Here is a 20,921-nt window from a genome sequence, read left to right as displayed (position 1 = left end):
GCTGAATAACGAGCCATAAGAATTTTAACGAGGGTTTACTACCCCGCCGCTAGTTAGCGGGGGGTAGGGAGGGGTAGCTAGCTAATACCCCCCCACCCCCTCCCACACCCCGGTGGATGCTTCACTTTGCTTAGAGGTAGGACTTATCCCGGGGGACAGGGCTGGCGGGCAAATATGTGTAAATAGCTAAGGTTTGTATAGTTAGGAAAAATACAAATTATCTACGAATTTGTCATTTGTTCCGTAACTGAAATAAAAACCACACTATTTACATGGGGTGACTCAACCCTTAGGTAGGGAGGTAAGTCCCTGCCATACTGGCTTTGGCTTGCCCGTGGACTCCAAATTCGAGTGTGTAAGTACTCAAGAAATAGGGAGTCCCTGCTCCTCGCTAGCATGCTGTGAAACTGCTGCAGCCTACATAAGCTGTGTGTGAAGGTGAGAAGTGACTCGTCCTAGGAAGTTGACCTGGAGTTCTTCAGATGGAAATCTAGGCTAAGACTCTCCCAATACCACCTCTTCAGGGTATAGGGACATGACAGTATTACACTTGATACTAGGAACACAAGGGAGCATGGCTTACCTGCAGTGGTTCGAGGTCAGCTGTGCAGAGAACCCAGGATGCTTCTTTCTCCAAGGGAGGAGAGGATGAAGAAAAGAATAAGGGCCAGACAGATCTTTTCATTCACGCAGACTAAAACCGGGTAACAATGCCCCCAACCTTCTGCTACTTGTCCATTAAGGAGCCAGAGGTTAGACCAGCTGTTGTGCAGCCACCACAGGGCCAATAGAGAACATATCGAACCTCCTGTGTGTCACGTCTTGCAGGTAGTGGGCCGTGAAGGTGGTCTGACGCTTCCACACCCCAGCTTGAAGGACCTGCGTCACTGAATAATTTTTCTTGAAGGCCAGGGACGTAGCTATGCCCCTGACATCATGCGCTCTAGGGCGACGTGACGAAGAAGGGTCAGAATTCAAGGCCAGATGTATTACCTTGCGAATCCAGGCTGAGATAGTATTCCTGGTGACCCTCCTCTTCGTCTTCCTGGTGCTCACGAATAGGGCTCGCACCCGGGGACGAACTGCAGCTGTTCTTTTAAGATACAACCTAAGACTCCTCACTGGGCACAGTAGAAGATGGTCTGGGTCATCTGTTACAGAACGGAGACTCGAAACCTGGAAAGAGTCGAACCTAGGGTCCGCTACTCCCGGATTCTGAGTCTTGGCAACAAACTCAGGGACGAAGCTGAACGTTACCTACCCCCATCCCCTTGAATGGGCGATGTCATACAAGAGACCATGTAGCTCACTGACTCGCTTGGCCGAGGCCAATGCTAGCAGGAAAACCGTCTTCCAGGTAAGGTGGCGATCTGAAGCCTGTCGTAATGGTTCATAGGGAGGTCTCTTCAGAGACCTGAGAACTCGAACCACGTTCCATGGAGGAGGTCTCACTTCCGACTGAGGGCAGGTAAGTTCATAACTCCGTATGAGAAGGGAAAGTTCCAGCGAGGAAGAAATGTCCATTCCTTTAAGCCTGAAGGCAAGACATAAGGCTGAGCGATAGCCTTTCACTGCAGAGACTGAAAAGCGCATTTCCTCCCGCAAATACACGAGGAACTCCGCTATTACTGGAATAGTGGCATCGAGTGGAGAGATACCCCTTCCACGACACCAACCACAGAAGACTCGCCACTTCGCCTGGTAGACCCCTGCGGATGACTTGCGCAGGTGACCAGACATCCTGTTCGCAACTTGTTGCGAAAATCCTCTCTCCGTGAGGAGATGCTGGATAGTCTCATAGTCTCCAGGCGTGAAGTCAAAGCGAAGCTACGGCTTTGTGGAAGATGTTGGCATGTGGTTGTTTGAGTAGCTCGTGACGTGGAGGGAGTTCTCTCGGAACCTTCGTGAGGAGTTGCAGAAGGTCCGGGAACCACTCTGCGTGATGCCATAGCGGAGCTATCAGGGTCATTGAAAGATTGACCAATATTCTGGTCTTGTTGAGCACCCTCCTCATCAGACAGAACGGGGGAAAGGCGTACACATCGACATTGTCCTACCGTTGTTGGAAGCCATCTGGCTGCCAGAGAGCCTTGGGGTTCGGGACCGGGGAGCAGTACAGCGGGAGCTTGAAGTTCAGCGCTGTAGCGGACAGATCCACCGTCGGGGAACCCCACAAAGTCAGGACTTTGTTGGCTACTTTAGGATCCAAAGACCACTCGGTACTCACTATCTGCGTCGCTCAGCTCAGACTGTCAGCGAGCACATTCCTTTTGCCTGGAATGAAGCGAGCCGCTAGTGTGATCGAGTGGACTTCGGACCATCTCAGAATCTCTACTGCAAGATGGGATAGCTGTTCTGAAAAGGTACCTCCCTGCTTAGTGATATAAGCCACCACCGTGGTGTTGTCACTCATCACCACCACTGAGTGGCCCGCCAGGACTTGATGGAACTTTTGAAGTGCCAGGAACACGGCCTTCATTTCTAGCAGGTTTATGTGAAGGTACTTTTCTGATTCTGACCACAGGCCTGAGGTCCTGTGGTTCAGAACGTGGACCCCCCACCCTTTCTTTGATGCGTCCGAGAACAACATCAAATCTGGGGGAAGAACGAGAAGATCCACTCCTTTTCGTAGGTTCTCGTCCGCCACCCACCACTGGAGGTCCGTCCGTTCCGCAGGACCCACAGGGACTAAAGTGTCCGGGGAATCGTGACCTTGATTCCACCGGGACTTGAGTCGCCACTGGAGAGATCTCATTCTGAGGTGACCGTTGGGAACGAGACGGGCCAGGGAGGAGAGGTGGCCGAGGAGACCCAGCCACGTCTAGGCTGAGAGTTCTTCTCGATTGAGGAAAGGCCTCGCGACCTTCCTCAGCCTTGCTATCCTGTCGTCTGATAGGAAGGCTTTGTGGAGATCGGTGTCTATGACCATGCCTAGATATACCAGTTTCTGAGAGGGCTGCAGAGAGGACTTCTCAAGGTTTACCATGATCCCTAGATCCTGGCAAACTTCGAGAAGCTTGTCTCGGTGGCGAAGAAGGGTTGCCTCCGAGTCCGCTAGGATCAGCCAGTCGTCCAGATAACGAAGGAGACGGATGCCAATCCTGTGAGCCCACAAAGATATCAGGGTGAACACTCTGGTGAACACCTGAGGGGCTGTGGAGAGACCGAAACATAGCACCTTGAACTGGTAGATCTTGTTGTCTAGGCAAAATCTTAGGTACTTCCTTGAAGACGGATGGACTGGGATCTGGAAGTACGCGTCCTTCAGGTCCAGTGTACACATGAAGTCTTGTGGTCTCACTGCAAGTCTGACCGTGTCTGCTGTCTCCATACTGAACGGAGTCTGTTTGACAAACCCGTTCAGGGTTGAGAGGTCGATGACTGGTCTCCAGCCTCCAGACGCCTTTCTCACAAGAAAGAGTCGACTGTAGAAGCCTGTGGACCCGTCTACAACCTCCTGGAGAGCGTCCTTCTTCAACATGGTCTGGACTTCTGCCCAAAGGGCTTGCCCTCTTGCCGATCCCATGGCAAGAGAGCTCAACGACACTGGATTCGCTGTCAGGGGAGGTTGAGAAGCTGTGAACGGGACGCGATAACCCTGAGCGATTACGGAAATCGTCCAGGTATCTGCCCCGAGTTGCTGCCACCTTGCCGCGCAACTTTGAAGGCATCCCCCCACTGGTGGACATGCAGGGGGACTGCCAACCCTAGCGTTTACGGCCTCGGCCGTTTCCTCTAGGGTTCTTGCCACCCCTGGAGGACTTCTTGCTCCTTTTGCTCTTGGCAGGAAAGGGCTTAGACACCTTCGGCTTTGCTGCAGTAGTCTTCTTCGTGTCCTTAGCTGGACGGGGCTGTTGGGCCGCTGGAGGTTTGTAGGGCCTCGATGTCAGGGCCCTATGGATGAGGGAATCCTGGTTGGACTTCCTAAACCTCTCAGCGGTACGCTCCACGTCCTTAGGCTCAAACAAACTCTTACCGAGCATGGAAGAGTGTCTGAGCCTGATAACATCCGAACTGGGAACCTTCAGGTGGAATCTCTCAGCCACGGCGTCCCGTTGTTTGAGAATCGTATTGGCCCACAAGCTCGAGACTTGGTGGGCCAGAAACTCGATGGTCCGCGTGCCTGAGAGCAAGAAAATCTCCAGTGCCCTCCTTGTGCTTTCTTTGGAGAGGTCCTCAGACCGCACCAAATGCCCAGAGACCCCAGCCAGATGTCAAGCCACGAAGTTGCCTGCATGGCACACTTAGCGACATTCTCCTGGCTTAGGATCTCAGTAGCTGAGTAGGACACGTGCCGGTTGGAGAGTCTCTCTAGAGGGACTCCCCCGGTGAGTTCTTCCACGGAGTGGTGAATCGGAATACCCAAACAAGACTCCTCAAGGATCTCAAAGTACCTCCTCTGATGGACTCGAGGAGGAGGGAGGAGCGTGTTACCGGCGCTGGATCTGCTGGAGGCAAGCTCAGAGAGCTGGCCCTCGACCTTGTCCCTGGCACTCTTCATCCCCTGAGACCAGGGCAAAGCTGCACTGGCCCTAGAGGGTTTCTGGGTGCCGTAGACACGGTCCAAGACCGTGTCCTTACCCTCACGAGGAGGAATCTCTGGGTCTGGGATCCCGTTGAGGTTCCTCATGAGGGTCAGGACTTGCCAGAACGTGTGTTCTGACTCTTGGTGCTCTCCTCCTGAAGGACTGGCAGCAAAGTCTCCTGTCCCCAGTGGCTCTTCCTGGGGGGACACGTGGACATCCTCGGAAGGTCTAGATGGCTCCTGTCTGATCCTTGTTGACGACTTAGGGATCATCTTAGAGTCCTTCGGTTCCCTCCTGGGAGGGATATAGGCCTCGAGTAACGATGGGTGCAGGCTCTTTTCTACCCCTGGACGAGAAGACTTCTCAGGGAGAGGCGGAGTTTCCCCCATTGGTGCGATGGGGGAACGGTCCGGCTCTCCTGAGGATGGGTAATCCTCATCCGCAGGGGAGGGAGAGAAAGTCTGGGGGGGGGAAGGAGCCTTGCGCAAGGATCTGCAAGGAGACAAAATAGTCCTTGGAGGTGTTTCCATGGGAGGGACTCCTCTCTTCCTCTTCAGGGGGGAGGTAGCCGCCACTGATTTGTGACCCACATCAGAGAGGATGGGCTTCATCGCCTGCACAAGAGCTCTGACCAGGGTCCCAAACCAGGGCTGCTGGCTGACAGTCACGCTGTCAGACACTCCCTCTGGAGGGAAGGGGATCGTTCGATCCCTTGGAGGAGTCGACAAATGCGGGTTCGCTGAGAAGCTGAAACAAAAGAGTCCTTAGACCTGTCCGGGAACCGCCCCTCGTCCGGCGCGCGCGCTGTTCTGCGCTTGCGGGGAGGGGAACGAGACGATGACCTATCCGCCTGGCGATGCTCGCACTGGAGGTCGCGCAATGGGCCTTGACCAGGATCGCGCACATGGGCGCGGGTGTGAGAGGTTGGTGGAGCGGGCGCGAGGGCGCGGTGGCGAGGCCACAGGCGCGTGGGCGCGATGGCGCGCAGGAGATGGAGCGGGCGCGCGTAAGAGATGGCGAGGGCGTGTGGCGCGCAGGAGCCGGAACGTGAGGAGGCCGGATACGAGGGCGCGCAGCATCCTGATGCGGTACTGACGGGCGCGAGAGGGCAGTGGCGCATGGGCGTGTAGATGGGCGCTTATCTGAAAGAACAGGCATATTAACCTGTGGGCGCGCTGGGCGCGCAGGGGATCATGGGCGCGCATGGCGTGCATCAGGATGTGGGCGCGCTGGTGTACGCTGCTGCGGTGGGCGAGCAGGGCGCGCGGTTGGGTTAGGGTGCACAGGTGTACACTGGAGGGTTGCATGAGGCACCTTGGGAACTGGAACCTGGCGCGCAACCGGAGCGTCACGATCGGCTGGAAAGCGTGCAGGGTCGCGCGGTCTGGAAGGAGAGTCCTGGGGTGCCTGTGAGCGCCCGTGCGCTTGCTTAGGCACCTCCTGGACTGCGCGCTGTGATGTAAAAGCGTGCTGGCGCGTTGGCGAGCGCGTATGCGCTGTAACTGGAACTGCGCACGATAGGCGCGCTTCGCGCCTAACTCCACACGGGCGCTGCGAGTCCAGAGGTACCTGTGAGCGCCTATGCGCTAACATAGGAGCCTCATGGACTGCGCGCGACGAGGCAGGAAGCGGGGAACGCTGGGGCGCAGGTGGGCGCAGGTGGGCGCTGGATCAGGAACTGCTGGTGGGCGCCGGGGCGCAGAAGGATGTGGGCGTGCAGGGGAACCCTGGCGCGTAACAGGAACAGGGGCGCGCACGCGCGCAGGTGAGCGCTGTGGCGCTAAGACTGGAACAGCGGCAGCAGCAGGAGGCCGCGCAGGTAGAACCTGGCGCTTGAGGGCAAGAGGCGCAGATTTGCGCTCAAGGACTTTAAGCCCCGAAGGACCCGGTGCCTGCGCAGTGGCAGGATCAGGTGGCGCGTAACGCGCATCCGCATCGTCGAAAGGTGACGGCAGGTCAGCAGGTATGAAGGGAGACTGGTCACAGGGTCCCGAAGGACGACCATCATCCGAAGGGGATCGCGAACGATCCCCGGAGGGGTGATAGCTGGCAGGATCGGCAAACGGCGAGTCGTCTCCTCCGCAGAGGACTGTGGTGACGAGCCGAAGAGGCGCCTCCTAACTCCCTTATGAGGGGAAGGAAGGCCTCTACGGCGAAAGGGAGGACGAGCCTTCCGCCTTATACGCCCACGAGGGGCCGTGGGGTCAGCAGGTTGACCATCATAGGGCCTCCGCAGAGGAGTCTCTGTAAGTGAACTCCCCCGTGGGGGAGAATCACCGGCAGGAGAGACCGTAGGACTTAGATCCTCCCTCGAAAGGTGTTCGGAGGGGGAATCTAAGCCTTCAGCTACCTCAGCAACAGGAACGGAGATTTGACTAGACCCACGAGATGCCTCTGTCACAACAACGTCAACAACAGACAGAGGATCTATCCCTGCTGTAGTTGGTGATTGTTTGACAGCTGCACCAAGTTTGATCATGGTAAACAGGGCTTCGCTGGAGGGCGAACCCTGCAGCCCCAAGGAACCCCAAAGCTGCAACAAATCATGATTAAACACAGGTAAATCTATATTCAAATCCTCCTCCGGGGGAGGAGGGGCAGCCGCCTCGCTATGGGAGGCAACTACCTCTCCCGCACCCCGGGATCGGTCAACAGCAGTACGGTCTACGCTACCACTCGCCGGCCTCTCGGAAGAGACCACTCGAGGGGGAGCTTCGGAGAAGGAAAGGGCTACAGAAGAAGAAGTCTTGGAATTTTCTCTCTTCAAAGAAGCCTCTGAAGGAAAAAGATCCCTTTAGACTTTTTCTTCCGGCGCCGGGCAAACCTCTCCCACTGGGAGGTAGACCACTCCCTACATTCGATACATACATTACCACTATCACACCGCTGGCCCCTACAGTGAGGACACAAGGTGTGGGGATCGGTGTCGACCGCCGACATAAAGGTCCCACAAGGGCGGCCGGGAAGTCCAGGGCATGTACGCATAGTCAGTAGAGGCCAACTTCAAACACACTGGAAAAGAAAAAGCAAAAACAGATTAAATATGGCAGTCAAAGCGAGGGAGAGAGCAGACAGGTCTGTTCTCTGCCCGAGCCAAAAGTAAAGTGAAGCATTCACCAGTGTGTGTGAGGGGGGGGGGGGCTAGCTACCCCTCCCAAACCCCCTGCTAACTAACGGCGGGGTAGTAAACCCTCGTTAAAATTCTTATGGCTCGTCATTCAGCTACGCCGAAGTAATTACCCCATGTAAATAGCGTGGTTTGTATTTCAGTTACGGAACAACTATAAATTCATTTAGGTGGAATACTTTCGCTACTGTTTATGTGATTCTGGGTCTAGTTACTTTTCTACTAACTTGGTAATACTGCACTCAACTAACAGAAGTTTTTTTCCAAGAGATGTTCAGCAACTGTCTGTTTCTATTATTTTGGAACTCAGGCAACAAAGTCATTATCAATATATTGCTTTATTACAAAATATCAACAAAATATAAGAAAATAGATATATACTGAATAAACAACTAGCCTAATATGTCTTAGTGTAGTCTGCTACGAGACCACTAGTTGGCATGTTTACTTGTGGAAGGGGGTTAGCGAGTCATCAGCTGATTACCAAAATAAAAAAATAATTTGCTACTGTACTTCGTTATATGAAGTGCAATATATATTTATATATGAATGATAATTGTAGGTTTATATTCTATCTCTCGTGAGTTTGAGTGCTTGTATGTCAATAGTTTGGTGTTTGAGGTGTGTCAAACTCCCCTATACAACTTTTTCTTAGTGTTAAGACAGGGTGATTTTGGGGAGCATTTTTCGTGAAAAAAGGTGCGTCTTATGACACGGGAAATACGGTAGTTAAGCAAAACCTCCTTGGAGGCCGACCCCGTAAGCCCCAAGGAGGACCAAGCTGAAATATGACAAATTCGTAGATAATTTGTATTTTTCCTAACTATACAAACCTTAGCTATTTAATAGGGGTATTACTTTCGGCGTAGCTGAAATGACGAGCCATTAAAATTTAACGAGGGTTTACTACCCACACCGCTAGTTAGCGGGGGGTAGGGAAGGGTAGCTTGTTAAACCCCCCCACCCCCCACCCCCACCCCCCAACCACCCACACACACACACACGCCTGTGCTTGAGCTCACTTTGCCTGGAGGTAGGACTTCAAGGGGGATAGGGCTGGCGGGCAAGTTTGATTAAATAACTAAGGTTTGTATAGTTAGGAAAAATACAAATTATCTACGAATTTGTCATTTGTTCCGTAACTTGACATACAAACCACTCTATTTAATAGGGGTGACTCACCCATTAGGAAGGGTGGACGTCCCAGCCAGTACTGGCTTTTTGGCTTTGCCCGGGGACTCATTATTTGAGTGTCAGCACCCAAGAAACAAGGAGTCCCTGCACCTCGCTAAAACCTTGCTACGCGAGGACTGCGGCCTACGCAAGCTGTGTGTGAAGGCATAACGAAGTGTGACTCGTCCTCGGAAGTTGATATGAAGTTCTTTAGATGGAAACTTGTAGACTAGGACTTTCCCAATACCACCTCGTCAGGGTATGGGAACATGACAGTAATAACTTAATACTAGGAACACAAGGAAACATGGTTTACCTGCAGTGGTTTGAGGTCATCTATGCAGAGAACCCACGATGCTGCTTTCCCCAAGAGAGGGGATGATGAAGAAAAGAATAAGGGCCAATCAAACCTTTTCATTCATGCAGACTAAAACCGGGTAACAATGCCCTCACCCTTCTGCTACTTGTCCAATAAGGAGCTTGAGGTTTTAAACCAGCTGTTGTGCAGCCAACACAGGGCCAATAGAAAACGTATCGAGCCTCCTGTGGGTCACGTCTTGCAGGTAGTGGGCTGTGAAGGTTGTCTGACGCTTCCACACCCCAGCTTGAAGGACCTGCGTCACTGAAAAATTATTTTTGAAGGCCAGGGACGTAGCTATGCCCCTGACATCATGTGCTCTAGGGCGACGTGACGGAGGAGGATCTGGATTCAGGGAGAGATGAATCACTAAGAATCCATGCAGAGATGGTGTTCTTAGTGACCCTCCTCTTAGTCCTCCTTGTGCTAACGAATAAAGCTGGCACATGAGGACGAATTGCAGCTGTTCTTTCAAGATATAGCCTCAAACTCCTTACTGGGCACAGTAGAAGATGGTCTGGGTCATCTGTTACAGAACGGAGACTAGAAATCCGGAAGGAGTCAAACCGAGGATCCGCTACTCCCGGATTCTGAGTCTTAGCAATAAACTCAGGGATGAATCTGAACGTTACCTCCCCCTATCCCCTTGAATGGGCGATGTCATAAGAGAGACCATGAACTTCGCTAACACACTTGGCCGAAGCCAAAGCTAGTAGGAACATCGTCTTCCAAGTTAGGTGGCGATCTGAAGCCTGGTGTAATGGTTCATAGGGAGGTCTCTTAAGAGACCTGAGAACTCGAACCACGTTCCATGGAGGAGGTCTCACTTCCGACTGAGGGCAGGTAAGTTCATAACTTCATATGAGTAGGGAAAGTTCCAGCGAAGAAGAAATGTCTATTCCTTTCAGCCTGAAGGCTAGACTTAAGGCTGAGCGACAGCCTTTCACTGCTGAGACTGAAAGGCGCATTTCTTCCCGCAAATACACGAGGAACTCCGCTATTGTTGGAATAGTTGCATCGAGTGGAGAGATAACCCTTCCACGACACCAACCACAGAAGACTTTACACTTTGCCTAGTAGACAGTTGCGGATGACTTTCGTAGATGTCCAGACATCCTGACCGCAACTTTTTGCGATAATCCTCTCTCAGCGAGGAGATGCTGGATAGTCTCCAGGCGTGAAGTCGTAGCGAAGCTACGGCGTTGTGGAAGATGTTGGCATGTGGTTGTCCGAGTAGATTGTGCCGTGGAGGGAGCTCTCTCAGTAGCTTCGTTAGCAGTTGCAGAAGGTCCGGAAACCATTCCACGTGATGCCATAGTGGAGCTATGAGGGTCATCAAAAGATTGACCGATGTTCTGGTCTTGTTGAGCACCCTCCTCATCAGACAGAACGGGGGAAAGGCGTAAACGTCGATGTTGTCCCACCGTTGTTGGAAGGCATCTTGCCAGAGAGCCTTGGAGTCTGGGACTGGGGAGCAGTACAGCGGAAGCTTGAAGTTCAGAGCTGTTGCGAACAGATCCACAGTCGGAGAACCCCACAAAGTCAGGACTTTGTTGGCTACTAGATGATCCAAAGACCACTCGGTACTCACTATCTGAGACGCTCTGCTCAGATTGTCGGCGAGCACATTTCTTTTGCCTGGAATGAAACGTGCCGATAGCGGAATAGAGTGGACTTCGGCCCATCTCAGTATCTCTACTGCAAGATGAGATAGCTGCTTCGAAAAGGTAACTCCTTGTTTGTTGATGTAAGCCACTATTGCGGTGTTGTCGCTCATCACCACCACAGAGTGACCCGCCAGGTATTGTTGGAACTGTTGAAGGGCCAGAAAGACGACCTTCATCTCTAGAAGATTTATACGGAGGTACTTTTCTGATTCTGACCACAGGCCTGAGGTCGTGTGGTGCAGTACGTGGGCCCCCCACCCTTTCTTTGAGGCGTCCAAAACAGCATCAAATCCAGGGAAGGACGAGAAGATCCACTCCTCTTCATAGGTTCTCGTCTGTCACCCACCACTGGAGGTCCGTCCGTTCCGCAGGTCCCATAGAGATCAGGACGTCCAGGGAATCGTAACCTTGTTTCCACCGGGACTTGATTCGCCACTGGAGGGATATCATCCTGAGGCGACCGTTGGGAACTAGACGAGCCAATGATGAAAGGTGACCGAGGAGACGTAACCACGATTGGGCTGGAAGATCTTCTCGTCTGAGAAAAGGGCTTGCGACCTTCCTCAGCCTTGCTATCCTGTCATCTGATGGGAAGGCTTTGTGGAGATTGGTGTCTATAACCATGCCTAGATATACCAGTCTTTGAAGCAGAGAGGACTTCTCGAGATTTACCATGATCCCCAGACCCTGACAAAGTCCCAGAAGTTTGTCCCGGTGTTGAAGAAGGGATGACACCGAGTCTGCTAGGATCAGCCAGTCGTCCAGATAACGGAGGAGACGGATACCGATCCTGTGTGCCCACGAAGATATTAGGGTGAACACTCTGGTGAAAACCTGTGGTGCTGTGGAGAGACCGAAACACAGCACCTTGAACTGGTACTCCTTGTTGTCTAGGCTGAATCATAAGTACTTCCTTGAAGACGGATGGACTGGGATCTGGAAGTACGCGTCCTTCAGATCCAGTGTACACATGAAGTCTTGCGGTCTCACTGCTAGTCTGACCGTGCCTGCGGTCTCCATGCTGAACGGAGTTTGTTTGACAAACTTGTTCAGAGCCGAGAGGTCGATGACTGGTACCCAGCCTCTAGACACCTTCTTTACAAGAAAGAGTCGACTGAAGAAGCCTGGGGACCCGTTGAGGACCTCTTGGAGAGCGCCCTTCTTCAACAGGGTCTGGACTTCTGCCCGAAGGGCTTGTCCTCTTGCTGATCCCATGGCAAGGGAGCTCAATGACACTGGATTCGTCGTCAGGGGAGGTAGAGATGTTGTGAATGGGATGCGATATCCCTGACTAATTACGGAAATCGTCCAGGAATCGGCCCCGAGTTGCTGCCACCTGTCTGCGCAACTTTGTAGGCATCCCCCCACTGGTGGACGTGCAGCGGGACTGCCAATCCTAGCGTTTGCAGCCTCGGCTGCTCCCTCTAGGATTCTTACCTCCTCTAGAGGACTTTTTGCCTTTCCTGTCCTTGACTTATAGGGTTAAGATGTCAAAGCCCTATTAAGGAGGGAGTCTTGGTGTGACTTCCTCCACCTCTCAGCAGCCTGTTCCACATCCTTAGGCTCAAACAATTTCGTTCCTTCTAAGGAAGAATGCCTGAGCCTAATTATCTCAGTGCTAGTGACCTTCTGATGGAACCTCTCAGCCAACGCATCCCAACGTTTCAGGATGGTGTTCGCCCAGAAGTTCGAGACTTGGTGGGCCAGAAACTTGATCGTGCGAGTGCCTGAGAGGAGGAACGTCTCCATAGCTTTCCTGGTACGATCTTTGGAGAAGTCCTCCGAGCGTATCAGGATACCTAAGTTCCCTAACCAGATATCTAGCCCCAAAGTGGCTTGCATAGCACACTTCGCAACCTTCTCCTGGTTAAGGATCTCGGTTGCCGAGAATGAGACCTGCCGGTTGAAGAGTCTCTCAAGAGGGACTCCCCTGGTAAGCTCTTCCAGCGAATGGTGGAGAGGAAGAGCTAAACAAGGCTCCTCCAAGATCTCGAAGTACCTCCTTTGCTGTACGCGAGGAGGTGGGAGAAGCTTGTTGCCAGCACTGGATCGGTTGGAGGAGGACAACTCAGAGAGCTGAACAGCGATCTTGTCCCTGGTACTCTTAACCCCCTGAGACCAGGGCAGGGCCTTACTGGTCTTAGGAGGTTTTTGAGTGCCAAATATGCGGTCCAAGACCGTGTCTTTGCCCTCTCGAGGGAGGATCTCTGGGTCGGCAAACCCATTGAGAGCCTTCATAAGAGTCAGAACCTGCCAAAATGCATGCTCTGACTCTGGAGTTCACCTCAGGATGTTGGACTTGCAGCAAAGTCTCCTGTCCCCAAAGGCTCTTCTAGGGGAGATTCGCGGACGTTCTCCGAGTGGCTAGCTGGCTCCGTCGTAAGTCTTGTCGAGGATTTTGGTACCGTCTTCGAGACCTTTCTGGGAAGGATGTAGGACTCTAACATAGACGGTGGCAAGTTCCCTTCAGCCCCTACCCGAAAAGACTTTCCAACGCGAGGTGGGGTTTCCCTCATTGGTGCGATGGGGGAACGTCTCACCTCACGTGACTCCCCTGAGGACGGGAAGTCCTCGTCCGACAGGGAGGGAGAAAAAGTCTGGGGGGGTGAAGGAACCTGCCTTGAAGGCTTGCGAGGAGACAACTTAGTTCTCGGAGAAGTCACCGCATCCGGAACTCCTCTTTTTCTCTTCAGAGGGGTAGAAAAAGCCAATGATCTGTGACCTAACTCAGAGACAACAAGCTTAAAAGCCTGGGCAACTGCTCTGATTAGCGCACCGAACCATGGCTGTCGACTGACAGACACGCTTTCAGACACTCCCTCTGGAGGGACAGGGATCGACGGATCCCTGGGAGGAGTTTCCATAGGGGGGTTCGCCTGAAAAGAAGAAAAAGGGATCCTAGACCTTTCTGGTTGTTTCCCTTCTGCCGCAATGCGCGCTGTTATGCGCTTGCGGGGAGGGGAATGCACCGATGGCGACCTTACCATGCGTTGTCCAACAGCCTCGCACGCGAGAGGGTATTGACGCTCATGTGGGGGTGCGTAATGGTGCTCGCCTGATGGAGAATACCCGGGGTCGCGCGTGGGAGACTGATGGTGCGCGCGCGCAGGAGACTGATGGCGCACGCGCGCAGGAGACTGATGGCGCGCGCGCAGGAGACTGCTGATGCGCGTGCGTGCGGGCGATTGCGAGGGCGCGCAGGAGTGATGGCGCGTAGGAGAGTGCGCGGGAGATTGTGGGCACACAGGAGAGCATGCAGGAGACTGATCGCGCACGCCGGATTAGGTCGTTGGACACGCGGGCGTGCGGGCAAGAGTTCGCGCGCCGCAGTAAATGTCGTAGGGCGCGCGCGCGCGCAGGAGAGATACCCCTGGTGCGTGGGCGTGCAGTTGGAGCCTGTGCACGTGGGCGCGTGTCAGGATGGCGGCGCGCAACTGCAGGAGAGAATGGGCGCGGGCGTGCAGGGCGCGCGCTCGTATCCTTGTGGGAGCGAGAGGGTGGGGAGCGCTGGCGGGTTGGCGAGCCCTGGCGCATAGGAGAAGTCTTCTTTGACTTCCCAACAGCACCCAGATCCGAAGATCGTGGGCGCGCAGAAGAGATTGCTGTGTGTGGGCCGCGCGCGCTGGCGCGTTAGAGAGCGCTGACGCGTAGGAGGTTGCTGGCGGGCAGGAGGTTGCTGGCACGCAGGAGGTTGATGGCACGCAGTGGCGCGCAGGTGAGCGCTGGCGCGCTACCTCAGGCAAAGCCTGGCGCGCAGGAGAACGTTGGCGCGCATGCTCATCATTAGCATGGCGCGTAAGGGACGGCGCATACGCCCTTGATGCCCCGTAATAGGGTTCGATGCCTGACGAGCATGCAAGTCAGGTTTTGTAGGCGTGTAGTGCGCATCAGCTCCCAGGAACGGCGACGGCAGGTCAGCAGGTCTGTCGGGTGGAAGGTCGACGTGTACTTTGAATGGAAGACCTTCCACCGAAGGGGATCGCGAACGATCCGCTGAGAGGTCCAGGACCATAGCAGGAACAGTCGGTGAACGCTGACGAGGCTCCTCTGCGGCGGACTGCAACGGAGATGGTGAACCAAAGAGGCGCCCCCTCACCGCAGGTGAAGGAAGGTCTCTCTGGCGAAGAGGAAGGCGAGCCTTGCGACAGATACGTCCTCTGGGGGCAGTTGGACCAGCAAGCTGACCTTCTGCAGTCCTCCGAAGAGGAGTCTCTGTAAGTGAACTCCCCCGAGGGGGAGCAACACTAGCAGGAGAGACTGTTGGACTTAGTTTCTCCCTCGTTGGTTGAGCAGGGACGGGAGAAACTAAGCCTTCAGCTGCTGCGGGATTTGAAGAGGCAGAGGTATTGGGAGATACTGCATTGGATACCTCTGACACCACAACGTCGACAATCGACAGAGGATCAACCTCTGCCGGAGGCGGCGATTGTTTGACAGCGGCACCCAATCGGATATAGTCAAGTAATGCTTCCTTGGAAGGCGAACCCTCGAGCCCCAAGGAAGACTAAAGCTGCAATAGATGGGTTAATGACACATCCTCCCCCAGGGGGAGAGGTGGAGCTGCCTCGCTAGGGGAGGCAACGCCATCTCTCGAAACCCGAGCTTGGAAAACAGAACCATGGTCTACGCTACCATTCGACAGTCTCTCGAAAGAGACCGATCAAGTGGGAGCTTCGGAGGAGGTTTGGGCCACGGAAGAAAAGTCCTTGGGTTTTTCTTCTTTCAAAGAAACCTTCGAAGGAGAAAGATCCCGCCTAGACTTCTTCTTACGTCCCCAAGAAAACCTCTCCCACTGGGAGGTAGACCACTCCCTACACTCACCACACTTGTTATTACTGTCACACCGTTGACCTCTATAGTAAGGGCAAAGGGTGTGAGAGTCTGTCTCAACCGCCGACATGAATGTTCCGCAGGGGCGGTCGGGTAATCCAGGACAGGTGCGCATAATCGCAGAGACCAACTGCACACACAAACCTGCCAAAGAGAAAGCAAAAAAGCATTAACGGCTGCCAAGAGCGGCGAGGATGAAAGAGGTCACGTCCGTCTACCATCCGAGCCGAAAGCAAAGTGAGCTCAAGCACAGGTGTCTGTGAGGGGGGGGGGGGGTTAGCAAGCTACCCTCCCCTACCCCCGCTAACTAGCGGTGTGGGTAGTAAACTCTCGTTAAATTTTAATGGCTCGTCATTTCAGCTATGCCGAAAGTAATACCTCTATTAAATAGCGTGGTTTGTATGTCAGTTATGGAACAAAAGGAGGTTAGTGACAGGTCCTCCCCTGGGGGGAGAGGTGGAGCTGCTTCGCTAGGGGAAGCAACGTCATCTCTCGAGTCCCGAGGTTGGTGAACAATACATCGGTCTACGTTACCACTCAACGGTCTCTCGAAAGAGACCGACAGTGTAGGAGCTTCAGAGGAGGTTTGGGCAACGGAAGAAGAGGCCTTGGGTTTTTCTCCTTTCAAAGAAACCTTCGAAGGAGAAATATCCCATTTGGACGTCTTCTTCCGTCGTCGCGAAAACCTCTCCCACTTGGAGGTAGACCAGTCCCTACACTCACTACACCTGTTGTTGCTATCACACCGTTGGCCCCTACAAGAAGGACAAAGGGCGTAAGGATCAGTCTCGACCGCCAACATGAATGTTCCACAGGGGCGGTCAGGAAACCCAGGGCAGGTGCGCATGATCGCAGAGGCCAACTTCACATATACAGAACTAGAAAAAGAAGACAAAAGCATTAAATGGCTGCCCACCATCCGAGCCGAGAGCAAAGTGAGCTCAAGCACAGGTGTGTGAGAGGGGGCAAGCTACCCTCCCCTACCCCTGCTAACTAGCGGTGTGGGAAGTAAACCCTCGTTAAAAATTAATGGCTCGTCATTTCAGCTACACTGAAAATAATACCTCTATTAAATAGCGCAGTTTGTATTCCAGTTATGGAACAACTGTCATTTTGAACCATGGAAATTACTAGGTTAGGTTAGGTGGTTTTGTTAGGTTCTGTACCCTTTTATATATTGTGTAAAGGGTATATAGAAAAATGCTTTAAAATACACATTTTATATAAGTAATTTACTAAAAAATAATGTAAATTAATACAAACATATTTATCGATTTCAAAGGATTTACAGTGATATTGTAGGGGATTTCGGTAATTTTCAGGGGGATTCCAGTAATTCATGGTTCCCGCGTAGCGCAATATACGGCTGAGCTAAGATCAGTTGAACATTTAACAGAAAACGGGACTCAGAAGATAACGGGCCAATGATAGTTTTCGTTGTGTTGTTGCTCATATTTTTTCATGAAAATTTTTTTTTTCCGTTATTTTTCTTGTTGTGTTTTGCCGTTATTCTCTTCCGCAATTCGTTATTTTTCAGTACCCAACTTAATGTTCTCTAAATTACTGCTGGGTGGCGATACTCGGAAAACGATACATTTGCGGAAGTTAATAACATCAGAACACAACAAAACAACAAGAAAACTAACGAAAAAAATGTTATTTTCCTTAGTAAAATAAATTTTTGAATATACTTACCCGATGATCATGTAGCTGTCAACTCTGTTGCCCGACAGAAAAATCTAAGGTCGGGATACGCCAGCGATCGCTATACAGGTGGGGGTGTACACAACAGCGCCATCTGTCGAGTAGGTACTCAGGTACTTCTTGTCAACAAGAACTCAATTTTCTCCTCGGTCCACTGGTTCTCTATGGGGAGGAAGGGAGGGTCCTTAAATTCATGATCATCGGGTAAGTATACTGTATTCAAAAATTTATTTTACTAAGGAAAATAACATTTTTCAATATTAATCTTACCCGATGATCATGTAGCTGATTCACACCCAGGGGGGTGGGTGGAGACCAGCATACATGTTAACATTAGAAGCTAAGTATCCCGTATTTCATTTTAGCAGTTATTCAAAATAACAAACATAAAATAAATAAGTACCTGGTAAGGAAGTCGACTTGAACCATTACTCTGCCTTTTTAAGTACGTCTTCCTTACTGAGCCTAGCGATCCTCTTAGGATGCTGAGCGACTCCTAGGTGCTGAAGTATGAAGGGCTGCAACCCATACTAAAGGACCTCATCACAACCTCTAATCTAGGCGCTTCTCAAGAAAGAATTTGACCACCCGCCAAATCAACCAGGATGCGGAAGGCTTCTTAGCCTTCCGTACAACCCAAAAAACAACAATAAAAAGCATTTCAAGAGAAAGATTAAAAAAGGTTATGGGATTATGGGAATGTAGTGGTTGAGCCCTCACCTACTACTGCACTCGCTGCTACGAATGGTCCCAGGGTGTAGCAGTTCTCGTAAAGAGACTGGACATCTTTGAGGTAAAATGATGCGAACACTGACTTGCTTCTCCAATAGGTTGCATCCATAACACTCTGCAGAGAACGGTTCTGTTTGAAGGCCACTGAAGTAGCGACAGCTCTAACTTCATGTGTCCTTACCTTCAGCAAAGCATGGTCTTCTTCCTTCAGATGAGAATGGGCCTCTCTAATCAAAAGCCTGATGTAATAAGAAACTGCGTTCTTAGACATCGGTAAAGCAGGTTTCTTGATAGAACACCATAAAGCTTCTGATTGTCCTCGTAATGGCTTTGTACGTCTTAAATAGTACTTAAGAGCTCTTACTGGGCAAAGTATTCTCTCTTGTTCGTTACCAACCAAGTTGGACAGGCTTGGGATCTCGAACGACTTGGGCCAAGGACGAGAAGGAAGCTCGTTTTTAGCTAAAAAACCAAGCTGCAAGGAACATGTAGCCGTTTCAGATGTAAAACCTATGTTCCTGCTGAAGGCGTGAATCTCACTGACTCTTTTAGCTGTTGCCAAGCAAACGAGGAAAAGAGTCTTTAATGTGAGATCCTTAAAAGAGGCTGATTGAAGCGGTTCGAACCTTGCTGACATCAGGAACCTTAAAACCACGTCTAGGTTCCAGCCTGGTGTGGCTAACCGACGCTCCTTTGAGGTCTCAAAAGACTTAAGGAGGTCCTGTAGATCTTTGTTGGTGGAAAGATCTAAGCCTCTGTGGCGGAAGACTGCTGCCAACATGCTTCTGTAACCTTTGATCGTAGGAGCTGATAGGGATCTTACATTCCTTAGATGTAAAAGGAAGTCAGCTATCTGCGTTACAGAGGTACTGGTTGAGGAAACTGCATTCGCCTTGCACCAGCTTCGGAAGACTTCCCATTTTGACTGGTAGACCTTGAGAGTGGATGTCCTCCTTGCTCTGGCAATCGCTCTGGCTGCCTCCTTCGAAAAGCCTCTAGCTCTTGAGAGTCTTTCGATAGTCTGAAGGCAGTCAGACGAAGAGCGTGGAGGCTTGGGTGTACCTTCTTTACGTGCGGCTGACGCAGAAGGTCCACTCTTAAAGGAAGAGTCCTGGGAACGTCCACTAGCCATTGCAGTACCTTGGTGAACCATTCTCTCGCGGGCCAGAGGGGAGCAACCAACGTCAACAGTGTCCCTTCGTGAGAGGCGAACTTCTGCAGTACCTTGTTGACAATCTTGAACGGAGGGAACGCATACAGGTCTAGATGGGACCAATCCAGAAGAAAGGCATCTACGTGAACTGCTGCTGGGTCCGGAATCGGTGAACAATAAATCGGGAGCCTCTTGGTCATCGAGGTAGCGAATAGATCTATGGTGGGCTGACCCCACAGGGCCCATAGTCTGCTGCAAACATTCTTGTGAAGGGTCCACTCTGTGGGGATGACCTGACCCTTCCGGCTGAGGCGATCTGCCATGACATTCATGTCGCCTTGAATGAACCTCGTTACCAGCGAGATCTTTCGATCTCTTGACCAAGTGAGGAGGTCCCTTGCGATCTCGAACAACTTCCTCGAATGAGTCCCTCCTTGCTTGGAGATGTACGCCAAGGCTGTGGTGTTGTCGGAGTTCACCTCCACCACCTTGCCTAGAAGGAGGGACTTGAAGTTTCTCAAGGCCAGATGAACTGCCAATAGCTCCTTGCAGTTGATGTGAAGTGTTCTTTGCTCCTGATTCCACGTGCCCGAGCATTCCCGTCCGTCCAGTGTCGCACCCCAGCCCGTGTCCGATGCGTCCGAGAAGAGAAGGTGGTCGGGGGTCTGAACAGCCAATGGTAGACCTTCCTTGAGAAGAATGCTGTTCTTCCACCACGTCAGTGCAGACCTCATCTCTTCGGATATTGGAACTGAGACCGCTTCTAGCGTCATGTCCTTTCTCCAGTGAGCAGCTAGATGATACTGAAGGGGGCGGAGGTGGAGTCTCCCTAACTCGATGAACTGGGCCAGCGATGAAAGTGTCCCTGTTAGACTCATCCACTGCCTGACTGAACATCGGTTCCTTCTCAGCATGCTCTGGATGCATTCTTGGGCTTGACTGATCCTGGGGGCCGACGGAAAAGCCCGAAAAGCTCGACTCTGAATCTCCATACCTAGATAGACAATGGTTTGGGATGGGACGAGTTGGGACTTCTCTATATTGACCAGGAGACCCAATTCCTTGGTCAGATCCATAGTCCATCTGAGATTCTCCAGACAGCGACGACTTGACGGAGCTCTTAAAAGCCAGTCGTCCAAATAGAGGGAGGCTCTGATGTCTGCCAAGTGAAGGAATTTGGCAATATTCCTCATCAGTTTGGTAAACACAAGAGGTGCCGTGCTTAGGCCAAAGCACAGGGCTTGGAACTGGTACACGACCTTTCCAAAGACGAACCTTAGGAAAGGTTGGGAGTCTGGATGGACGGGGACATGAAAGTACGCGTCTTTTAGGTCCAACGAGACCATCCAGTCTTCCTTCCTGACCGATGCTAGCACTGACTTCGTCGTCTCCATTGTGAACGTCTGCTTGGTGACAAAAGCATTGAGAGCACTGACGTCCAGCACCGGTCTCCAGCCTCCTGTCTTCTTCGCTACCAGGAAGAGACGGTTGTAGAAGCCCGGGGATTGATGGTCCCGGACTATGACTACCGCTCCCTTTTGTAGCAAGAGAGACACCTCTTGCTGCAAAGCTAGCCTCTTGTCCTCCTCCTTGTAGTTGGGAGAGAGGTTGATGGGAGTAGTTGCTAGAGGGGGATTGCGCCAGAACGGAA

At 52.2% G+C, this 20,921-nt stretch overlaps 1 protein-coding gene across 1 annotated transcript in view; it reads right to left on the bottom strand.

Annotated features, from left to right (window-relative positions):
- The window catches only part of LOC137643600 (dnaJ homolog subfamily C member 1), a 298,910-nt gene that overhangs the window by 272,391 nt on the left and 5,598 nt on the right, over positions 1-20,921 (bottom strand). The window lies entirely within an intron of this gene.

Source organism: Palaemon carinicauda, chromosome 7 (assembly GCF_036898095.1).
Source record: "Palaemon carinicauda isolate YSFRI2023 chromosome 7, ASM3689809v2, whole genome shotgun sequence".
Lineage (NCBI taxonomy): Eukaryota > Metazoa > Arthropoda > Malacostraca > Decapoda > Palaemonidae > Palaemon > Palaemon carinicauda.
Note: the sequence above shows the minus strand (reverse complement) of the source record. Positions and strands in the feature narration are given on the sequence as shown.